Source organism: Uloborus diversus, chromosome 3 (genome assembly GCF_026930045.1).
Source record: "Uloborus diversus isolate 005 chromosome 3, Udiv.v.3.1, whole genome shotgun sequence".
NCBI lineage: Eukaryota > Metazoa > Arthropoda > Arachnida > Araneae > Uloboridae > Uloborus > Uloborus diversus.
The window spans coordinates 168,364,368-168,376,466 of NC_072733.1; positions in this window are offsets into that span (position 1 = coordinate 168,364,368).

The window sequence follows — 12,099 nt, forward strand, 5'->3', positions numbered from 1 at the left end:
AAGTTCAAAATTTAACTTAAATTTGAAAAAGTCTATATATTGAGCACCATGTGGGAGACATTAATATATTGCAGGAGAGCTAACATTTCTATTCAACGCTTATCGGCTTAACTGTTTATATTGTTCAGCTTGATAACTTTTTGAAGGAAATTTCAAAATATAGGTCTCTTGCGTGTCACCTAAATATTTTTGTGGCACATGTGGGGCCAACTTTTTATCATCATGAAATTTCGAACTGCAAAAAACTTTTTTTTTTTTCGATACGGCCTAGTACAGTGCTGGTTCACACTTTCAGGCTCAAGTCGGCACGGATTGTCATTGTTCAAATTATATGAAACTTTTTTACAATTGTTTTTGAAACTTTTTTACAATTGTTTTTGCCCAAAAGGAAAAACATGAGGCTGTTCGTCTTGAAAAATCTACTTTCGTTTTCTTTTTGGGACACCCCAAATACGCATGCGTGTGTGTACACACATGCGATATTGGCATTCTTTCCATCTTAAAATTTTGAAGCTTTTTTTTCGATTGGGTTCAAAGCCCCCCCCCCCCCTCATGCGGGGAGGACAAGGCGATCAAGCGCTCTCTCGCGGAAATTTAACGTGGACCAAAACGCATTTTTAAGCAGGCTTTGCTTAGAGGATGAGATTATTATAGGGCACTTAGCCCTTGTAGCAAACATATAATATAGGGAAAGTGGGATCCATTCTCTTATACTTATTAATAATACTTAGTGCAAAAATTCCTATAGAAGTGTGCACTTTAGGTGAAACTATAATTGAAGTTTAATGAGCATAAGTAATAAACACTAACTTGGAAACGCTTCTGTGAAAAATGTTGCTTGAACTCCCTAAAACATTATTTTTTGGAAATTTGTTTTGCCTTTAATTCTGTGACACAGAAAACGAAGCTCAAAAATGTGCAAAACCAACCATACTGTGATGACAGGATTGCCATTTGCCACTCACTTATAGGTAAAAAATTCTTCGAGTTTACCCTGTGTGAGTAGCAGCATCACAACTGAGCAAACACTAATCCAGTATAATTTCGATTTAACGATATCAAATTTACGGATTCCCTCAATTAAATGATACATTTCACTGGTTCGGATTTAACTTTATTGAATATATATATGCTGCTCGATTTAACGATAACTTTCTCCAGTCTTTTGGCAATTGTTAAATCGGTGTATTTGTATAAGAAAATGAATGTCCTAAAAGTTTCATAAAAACTTTTAGGACATTAATTTTCTTTTAAATTTTTAAGACATTAATTTTAGGACGGAGGGAAAATATAAATTAATAAATTAAAGAGGAAATGAAGAATTCATTAAAACTGAAATAAATAGCATGGTGACTGAATATTTATATATTTAACTTTTTTATTTAAAAAAAAAAAATCTCTCTTTAAATCATTCATTGCTTGTACCTTAAAAGAAAAACACTAAAAGTTAGCAGAACAGTATATTGAAGACTAATCTCATGATCTCTAAATTAAATTAGCATGAAATTCAAGATGCATGTCAAATAAAATATTCAAGATCATTTGATTTTACGATAGATATTTTAAAATTTACTCAAACAAAAACCTGGGGAAAAAATGTGTATGTTAAAGCAAAATTGATTTTTATTTTAGTCTATTCATTTAATTTTAAGTTTTATTTAAATATTAGTAGCTTATACATTTAGCAATTTTTGCAACTTCCATTTCTGAAACATCCTGCATTTTAAGAAAATTTGCAAAATTCCCTAGTTTTTTTCCTTTTTTTTTCGCGGGGGGGGGGGGGGGGGAGATTTTGAATTCCTTGTATTTTCTGGTTTTTCTATGGTATGGCAACCCTGCGTGACATGATTAGTGTAAATAAGTACAAAAGCTTGATGGATATTTAAGTTTTACGGGTGTGACCCACTTTCCCCAATGAACAAAATCTAAGAAGACATAATATAGTAAACTTTATTCTTCATTCTGTTTTTAATAACGTAGTTGACTCTCTTTTGTCCTAAATGATAAATAGCTGAAAAAAACTACCAATGAAAACAATTATTTATTTTTTATTATGTTATTTTTCCATTATATTGATTAAACTTTTTGGAAAACCAGAACTAGTTAGTGTTCCAAATATTTACTGGCGAGTTAGAAAACATAAAGCATAGTAGTGACAGAAACAGGGGCGTAGCTAAGGGGGGGGTTTTGGGGACAAAACCCCCCCCCCCGAAAAGTTAGTCTCAAAAAAAAAAAAAAGAAAAAGAAGAGAGAAGAGAAAGAAAAAAAAAAGAAAAGGGAAAAATTCCAAGTGATTATACATATATATATATATATATATATATATATATATATATATATATATATATATATATATATATATATATATATAATATATGTGTATATATATATATATATGTTATATATATATATATATATATATATATATATATATATATATATATATATATATATATATATATATATATATATATATATATATATATATAAGAAGTAACCCCCCCCCGAAAGTCGGGTCTAGCTACGCCACTGGACAGAAATGTACATAATGTGATTTTGTAGAAATGGCAGTCTCTGGAACCTTGAAGTGAGAATCTTTACTTATCCTTATCAAAAGCTAAAATTGAAGGAAACTGACATCCTGAGTTTCCAGTCAAAAGAGTCATTGGGATTCTACCTTATTCCCGAAATATAGCAGCCAACTAATTGTTTTTTTCGTTTATCTTGATGGTTGTGTAAAGTCATCCCTGGCTATTTAATAAAATTCTTGATAATTTAACTTTATCACTATCTTTTTGCACTGAGGAATTCTTTTCTCAACTTCTCTGATAAAGAAAAATTGTGACAACATAAAATAGGTCAGTTAGAATGAGTCAAAAAGCACAAGCAGAGGAAATGGCAGTTAATGAAACCCAATTTCTCTGCTATGTGCCATTCAGTGGGTACAAAAATATAAGCTTCTTGGGAAAGTGGAGTGAAAAAAAACATACATTATGAAATCAAATTTATTAATATATGAATACATTTTAACAGAATAGAATACAGTAACGGCTTTGCAACTTGTTCAATCAGAAAAAAAAGGTTTTTTTTAGTAGTAACTGCAACAAAACTATTTGTTAGTAAACAAGTTCCTATACTAATTCATCCTTTACACTTTCAGTTAGTTCTAATTTGGTTACAGTACTTTTACTACTGTTGCATTTTTTCTCTTGCTAAAGCCTTTGGTAAATAAATTACCTTTCGTACCTTTCTGCCATTTGCACCTATCATCATTATTGCATTTTTTAAAATATGTTTATCTACGTTAGAGAGTTTATACTTTCTACTTGGGGCTAATTTCTTCAATATTAGTGAAATTAATATTGCTTGGAGAGAATTATAACATAAAAAGATTTATAAACTAGTTCACACAATGATTGAAAATATTTTTTTCAACATACAACAAATAGATAAGTGTGAGGCATATAACTATATGATGTTTGCTGCAATATATTTAAAATGTGTTTCTGGAATTTCTAGAAATTTTTCTAGGTCAATCTTTATCTATCCAAAAATTAAAATTCAAGAAATTGATGCCAGTTATAGTAGCTTCAAGTTAAAAGGGTTTCTGATAATCGACATTCTACCCTACTTCAAAACAGCTCAATAATCTAAACAACGCTAACTTTCTTACTAATCTAAACTCACCAACTTATAAAGCATTAATTGTAATTAAAAGAAATACATAGGATTAACGTAATTTAAAACATAGAGTACGAGTATTTAAAACACAGTATTATATTAATAGGAGTGACTTAACAGCATGCAGTAAAGTGAAATATAAACTGTTATAACAATAAATAAGATGATTTAGGACATGAAGACAGCTGTTTTTTTTGATCCAGACCAAGAGCGGAACATGTCCAGGGGTACTGCAACAATACTTTGAATGTAAGGCACCAAGAGAAAATGTGTCGACGAGGATGCACTGAAAAATACAAGCAGAGGAAATAGTAGCTAAAATGAAACCAAATATCTCCACTATGTGTCATTCAGTTTTGAGCAGTCACAAAATTGCAGGAACCTGGAGGGTAAAAAAGAAAGCATTCATTTTTCAGTTAAAATATATAATAAATATAAATCAATAACATATAGTTGATCTTAATTTATTCAACCAGAATATTTTTTTTTTGTAGTTTTTGCATTAAAATAGTTTTTTATCTGCTAATATCAGAAAACAAACCTTTTCTAAAATTTAATATTGATTCGAAAGATCTGTAGTTTGAAAAATACACAAAGAGAAATTAGAATGGAAACAATATCAACAAAACAAAGGTGTTATGCAATTCAGTAAATAATATAATTATTATTCAGTAAAACCTTGGATTCCTGAACAAAAAATTTACTTCACCTATAAATGAAAGCAACACAGCACCATAAACTAGCATAGAAGGATACAATTTTGAAGCAATGCATTACATTTTGTAATTAAGGGTCCACTGTACATGGTTTAGGGCCCTGAAGACCACTGTTCCTTGATCCAGACCGAGAGCCGCGCACCCCTGGGGTAGAGAATAGAAGAATGTATGGCACCAACAAACTATACGTCGACGAGGAAGCACTGAAAAACACAAGCAGAGGAAATGGTAGCTAAAATGAAACCAAGTCTCTCCACTACGTGTCATTCAGTTTTGAGCGGACACAAATTTCAGGAACCTAGAGGGTAGAAAAAAGCATTCATTTTTAAGTTAAAATACATGATAAATACAAATCAATAACATATAGTTGATCTTAATTTTTACAAACAGAACTTTTTCAATAAAATATTTTTTTATCTGCTAATATATATGTCAGAAAACAAACCCTTAAACAAAATCATTCTCTTCACTTCCAGTTGTTTTATTTATTTCATTATACCAGTTGAATTATGTTGCATTACTTTGATTTCAGTTATTCTTTTGCTTAAGAAAATTTCAGTAATTTGCACCTAACTCGTGCTTTTGCAAATTTTTAATCTGATACTCTTCCTAGACCTAGAAACACTTCTTTGAGCCACTTTTTTCTATTCTAAAATTTAAACTTGATTCGAAAGATCTGTAGCTGCAACACAAACTAGCAAAGAATCATACAATTTTGATGCAATACACTACATTTTATAATCAAGGGTCCACTGTATATGGTTTAGGGTCCTTTGAGACCTGCTACATGTTGCTGTGCTTGAGTCCCCAGTGGAGCTGATATTTTGTTTGACTCGGGTTGCACTTTCTGAAGAAGAAAGGCACCCTTTACGAGGAGAAACCCCTCGGCTCCCCTCATGTGCCAGTCCATCAGCAACTTCATTTCCATAAACATTTACATGTGACGGTATCCACTGAAAAGTAATTTTAGGACGTCTGTAAAAGTAATGTCTGTCTACCTGTTACTATCAGAAAGATTTTCATAACATACAGCACTAGCCAAATGTATATAAAAACAGCACATTTAATATCCGTTACAAAATGACATCACTATTCACAGAATACAGCAAATTTCTCATTAAAGAAAGTTGAAGAATTTACAAAATACAGCAAGAGAAACAAATTGAAAAGAAAAGAGTACTAACAGAACAAATGTATTTTCCAATAAAAATAAATACACATGTATTCAGGAAGAATTGCTTTTTATAATCAATGACATTTTAGTAAATTAAGGTAGCACAAGTAAAGATTATGTATTAAAACAAGGATAAAATAATTACTAATGTACACACAATTGTTCATACTATATAATTCACATTTCAAAACTATTTCCCCCAGAAATATTCCAATTAAAAAATTTGTTTAATTAAGCTGCAATGTCTATAAAGTAACACACACAGGTAGGTTACAGGATTTTAAATTTCTCTTTATTAAAACACATAATTAAACAATAATATTATCGAGACAATTCATACGGATTGACTTCCATTAAAATGCAGATACTACTAAATATTTCACTTTTTACATATATTAATTTTGTTTGAGATGTTAATAAGAGCAATTAAAATGACTTACATCGAATAACTTTAAATTCTGGTTCATTCTTGAATTGCAAATATCAATTTCTTACTTCAGTCATTACATCGGAATGACAGGTCATAATCAAGAAAAAACACACACTTGGTTTCGTAATTTGTTCAATCAGGTTTTTTGTATCTCTCACTATGAGATAACACAAACCCTTTAAAATAAAAACAATCCATTCTCTTCTCTTGAAATTGTTTTATTTGATGATACCAGTTGTACTTGTGTTGCAGAACTTTGACTTCAGTTGATTCTTCTGCTAAGGCAGTTTTCAGCAATATGTACCTAACTACTGTTTCTGCAAATTTTCAATCTGATCCTCTTACTAGAGTAAAAATCAACCCTTGGAGCTACTTGTCTCTATACTTGAAAGACCTGCAGTTTATAAAATATACCAACAGAAATTAGAACGAAAAGAATAGCAACATAACATAGGTGTTAGGGAATTCAATAAACAATATAAATATCATTCAGTGAAACTTGATTATCTTAACATACAACATTTTCCAAAAATAAATAAAAGCAACACAGAAATATAAACTAGAAACACAGAGCATATAATTTTGAAGCAATACATTACATGACAATCCAAGGTCCAAGTGCCACAGTTTAGGGCACCGAAGAATGCTGTTTTTTGATCCAGACCAGGAGCCGAGCACCCCCCAGAGGTATTGCAGCGATATACGAATGGATGGTAACAAGAGAAAATACCTCGATCCATGGATGAGAAAACACTGAAAAAAAACAAGCAGAGGAAATGGCAACTAAAATGAAACCAAATCCCCCTGCTGTGTTTCATTCAGTTTGGAGAGGACACAAAAAACGTACTTCAGGAACCTGGAGAGGAAAAAAAGCATTCAATATAAATCAAAATTTATAATCAAGAAAAAAACACACATTGGTTTCGTAATTTGTTCAATCAGGTTTTTTGTATCTCTCACTATCAGAAAACAAACCTTGTTTCATTTATTTCACTATACCAGTTGGATTTATGTTGCAGAACTTTGATTTCAGTTTTCATTACTCTTTCGCTTAAGAAATTGAATAGAAAAGAGCATTAACAGAGCAACAGTACATTTCAATACAATAAATACACGTAATTTCAGCAAGACTTGCTTTTTATAATCAATGACATTTTAGTAAATTAATATAGCATAAGTAATTACTAATGTACTACACATAAGATAAACTAATTACTAATGTACTACACATAATTGTTCAACGTTCATACTACATAATTCACATTTCAAAATTATTTCCCACAGAAATATTCCAATTAAGAAAATTTATCATTAAGCTGTAATGTCTATAAAGTAGCACACACAGAGGCTACAGGATCTTAAATTTCTCTTCATTGAAACACATAATTGAACAATGATTGAGACAATTCATATAAATTGGCTTCTATTTAAATGCAGATACTAAATAGTTCACTTTTTCTACACATATTAAATTTGTTTGAGATGTTAATGCAAGTAATTAAAATAACTTACTTCGAATTACTTTACATTTTGATTCTTTCTTGAATTGCCAAGAGCAATTTCTTACTTCTGTCGTTCGGGCAGGAACGGTACCTGGAAATAAAGAATATTTTAACAAAACAAATTCCAGAAATTGATTCCTCACCTAAATCAAGTCAGCAAAGAGAGCAATGAAGTTTTTTTTTCTGATATCATAAAAGGCATAATAAAAGATAAGTAATTAATGCATTAAAACAAAAAGAAGGTACCTTGCCGCTATCCACATTGCACGTTGGACAAAACAAAGGTGTTTTGCTATTCAGTAAATAATATAATTATTCAGTAAAAATTTGGATTCCTGAACAAAAAACATACTTCACCTATAAATAAAAGCAACATAAACCAGCATAGAAACATAATTTTGAAGCAATAATTGCATTATATAATCAAGGGTTCACAGTACATATTTTAGGGCCCTTTGAGACCTGCCACATGTTGCTGTGCTTGACTGTGTGCGCTTCGTAGTAAGGCTAGTACCATTTGATCTTCCCAGCTGATTGCCATAAGTAAAGCAAAAACAGGGTGGGTTGCTTTTTACCCATGTGCAGGAGCCCGTCTCTAAGCGGAGCTGATATTTTGCTTGACTCTGGTTGCAATTTCTGAAGAAGAAAGGCACCCTTTACGAGGAGAAACCCTTCGGCTCCCCTCATGTGCCAGTCCCTTAGCAACTTCATTTCCATAAACATTTACATGTGACTAACCACTGAAAAGTTTTTTTAGGACGTCTGTAAAAGTAACGTCTGTCTACCTGTTACTATCAGAAAACAAATCCCCCCCCCCCCTTTCTAAAATTTATCCTTTTCACTTCCGGTTGTTTTATTTATTTCACTTTTCCAGTTGCTTTACCTTCTGTATTACATTATTCTTTTGCTAAAGCAATTTTCTGAGACTTGATTTTCATAACAAACAGCACTAGCCAAATGTACATAAAAGAGCACATCCAAGGTACAAGATTAGTTACAAAATGACATCACTATTCACAGAATGCAGCAAATTTCTCATTAAAGAAGGTTGAATTATTTATAAAATACAGCAAGAGAAACAAATTGAATAGAAAATATTATTAACAGAACAAAGGTATTTTTCAATAAAATATATACACATATGTTCAGGAAGACTTGCTTTTTATAGCCAACGACATTTTAGTAAATTAAGGTAGCATAAGTAAAGGATTATGATTAAAACAAGGATAAAATAATTAATAACGTACACACAATTATTCATACTACATAATTCACATTCCAAAATTATTCCCCCCTCCCAAATATTCCAATTAAAAAAATTTGTTTAATTAGCTACAATGTCTATAAAGTAACACACACGCCTAGGTTACAGGATTTTAAATTTCTCCTTATTAAAACACATAATTAAAACAATAATATCGAGACAATTCATATGGATTGGCTGCCATTAAAATGCAGATACTACTAAATCTTACACTTTTTCTACACATTTTAATTTCGTTTGAGATGCTAATGAGAGGAATTAAAATGACTTACTTCGTATCACTTTAAATTTTGATTCTTTCTTTTGAATTGCAATTCTTACTTCACAGTATTCGTTACATCGGGATGAGGGTAACCTGGAAATAAAGAATATTTTAACAATACAAATTTCAGAAATTGATTTCTCATCCAAATCAAGTCAGCAAAGAAAGTGTTGAAGCTTTTTATTCTGAAATCAAAAAAGGCATAATTAAAGATAAGCAATTAATGCGTTTAAAACAAAAGAACATACCTGACCATTACCCACGTTGGACGCTGGACGATCCCATTCTTGAGCGGTAAATAGGGGGTATAGGAATAAGATGACATCACCGGCCGGCAGCATAAGAAATGTTTATATTTTTCGAGTCCGGGCAGCCGGCAGCGGAGTCACTTCGAAGTAGTAACGGTCCAGTTTCACATTGACTTGTAAACAAGCATGGAACAGCGGTTACAGGGTTACAAGCTCCTTTTAGTAAAATCGAGTCGTCAGAAGAAGGCATCTACTACTGTAATCACGAAGAATAAATTTGAAAAATAAACGTAATAGTACAAAATGCATGAAAATGACTTTTATCATTTCATGAACGCCGCCATTAAAAATCATAAATATCATGTGACAGATCACGTGACAGTTGGGCACCCTTTTTAAAGGAGCCAAAAGAACCGCAAGGACATCTCCAAGCCTTCGTTTTCACCCGGATGCACCTTGCTTTCACCCCAGGGTGCCAAAGGACCTTTCAACGGCTCCTGTAGTTCTGACAGTGTAGGCTGAGTGGTCTGGATGTAGTCAAAGCTTAAAAAAAAAGGAAGAACACCCTTCGATTAACAATCAACTTATCTGAATGATAACTGTAGCCTGCATAAAGGAGTCGAAACACCAAGCAGCATTCCCACTGCATTTATTTTATTGCGTGTATATGTTATGAGTACATGTACTGCGTAATACTAATATAAATTTGATATTATGTCGGATAGCCCAAACTTGCCCGAAGTTCAGATAGTTTATAGCCGAAAACTCTACCGAAAAAATCTTATCAATTTAACCGAACAACTAAGCCCAGTGCTTTTAAGCTTTATTAAAATATGAACACACACACATACACAGGCTATTTTTTTTTTCTTTTTTTGCCGAAAGCGACGTAAAAAATTGGAAAACTGCATTAGAACTTTGCTTTAAAAAAATGCATAAGAGCTACAGGCTGCATCAAGGTTTTCAAACAGCAAGGGGCGTTTTCGAAAACTTGATTTTTCGACCGTAAGCTATTTTTCGTCATTAGCCAGCCTGATAAGTTTTAAAATGAGAAGGGAATAATATATAAGATAAGATATTGAAGAGAAATGTTTTTATTTTTTTGAAAATTTTTACAATTCGTTACCGCAGGCTGCTTGAACCGTTATAACTTAGATGGCAGCTCGTGTTCATTATTTAACAGCACGGTTAAAATACAAATTAAATTGAACTATGCTCTATTTTAAGCGTAGCTTTTCGAATGTAGTAAAAATGTGATAAGCTATTTTTTTTTTGCCCCTTTAGAAACACCCGAATGCAACCAAAAGGGGGGGTGCACAACTAGATCCTACTAGGAGTCTACGTACCAAATTTTAACTTTCTAGGTCTTACCGTTCTTGAGTTATGCGACATACATACGCACATACGCATATCCGGACATACATACATACGTACATACAGACATCACGAGAAAATTCGCTGTAATTAACTCGGGAATCGTCATAATGGATATTTCGCGTATCTATACGTTCTTTCGCACTTATCTACGTGTGTTCGAGTCGGAAAAGAAAAAAAAAAAAAAAAAAATCAATATTCATTCGGGTATGAGTAAAATGGAAATTAAGGTCGATTTTTTAGTGAAATTTTTTTTGCGATCTTGAGATTTAAAGTGTCAACCATTCCTAAAACTTCAGACATAATAAAATTCAAGAAATAGTTTCATCCATCCCACTGATTTTTATTTATAAAGACTGAAGGTATGAGAACATCAATGAAATAAGGGTTTGTGGCATACTCAAAACCAGTGGTTGGAAAAACTACATTTTTTTTTGTAGCGAACTACAACTACTTTGTTACAAAAGTAGTTAACTACAACTACAACTACTTTTTTCAAAATGTAGCAACTACAAACTACTTTTGAAATGTAGTCGCTAGTTCGCTACTTTCCAAAAAATAAGTAAATAAAAAGCATACACAATAGGTTGTCCCTTAAAAAATGAAAGTCAATTTTTCAAGTCGCATACACTCTTGTATTTTCCCCTCTTGTGTCAAAACAATCGTGAAAAAAAGTTTCATATAATTTGCACAACGGCAACCCGTGCCGACTTGCAACTGAAAGTGTATAACAGTACTTGTATGCTAGGCCAAATCGAAAGAAAAAAAAAACTTTTTTTAGAAACTCGAAATTTTTGTTGATAAAACGTTGCCCCTGTACCCAACACCTCACATGTACCACAAGAACATTTATTCAAATTAAAAAACATTTAGATATGCCACACTTGACCTAAAATTTATAATTTTATTTAAAAAATTGATTTTTTTTTCAGTTATCTTTTAAAAAATTTACATATAAATTTAAATAGAATATCAAGTTCAAAAATTACTGGCGAACACATTTACAGATCAAGAATTACAAACGAATAAAAAAAAAATATTTTTTTTAATGAAAAATTTAACTGAACCTGGAAAAAAACCAGATCTTTGAGTACTGTGTGGGAGACCTTAAAATTGCAGGAAAACAAAAATTTCTATTTAATGCTAATTACCTACTTTTCTACTTCACTGTTTATATTTTTTAGCTTAATAATTTCTTAAAATCTTACATTTCTGAAAATATGTATCAAAAACTTAATTTTTTGAAGAAAATTATAAATGTTAGGCACGTGTTGGATAGCTAAATGGTTTTTAATTTGAATAAATGTTTTTGTGGTGCATTTGTGGGGTATAGGAGTAACGTTTTATCAACAGAAATTTTGAATTTCTCAAAAAAACATTATATTTTAATTTGGCCTAGCATTACACAAGTGCTGGTTCACACTTTCAGACATAATCGGCACTTGCTG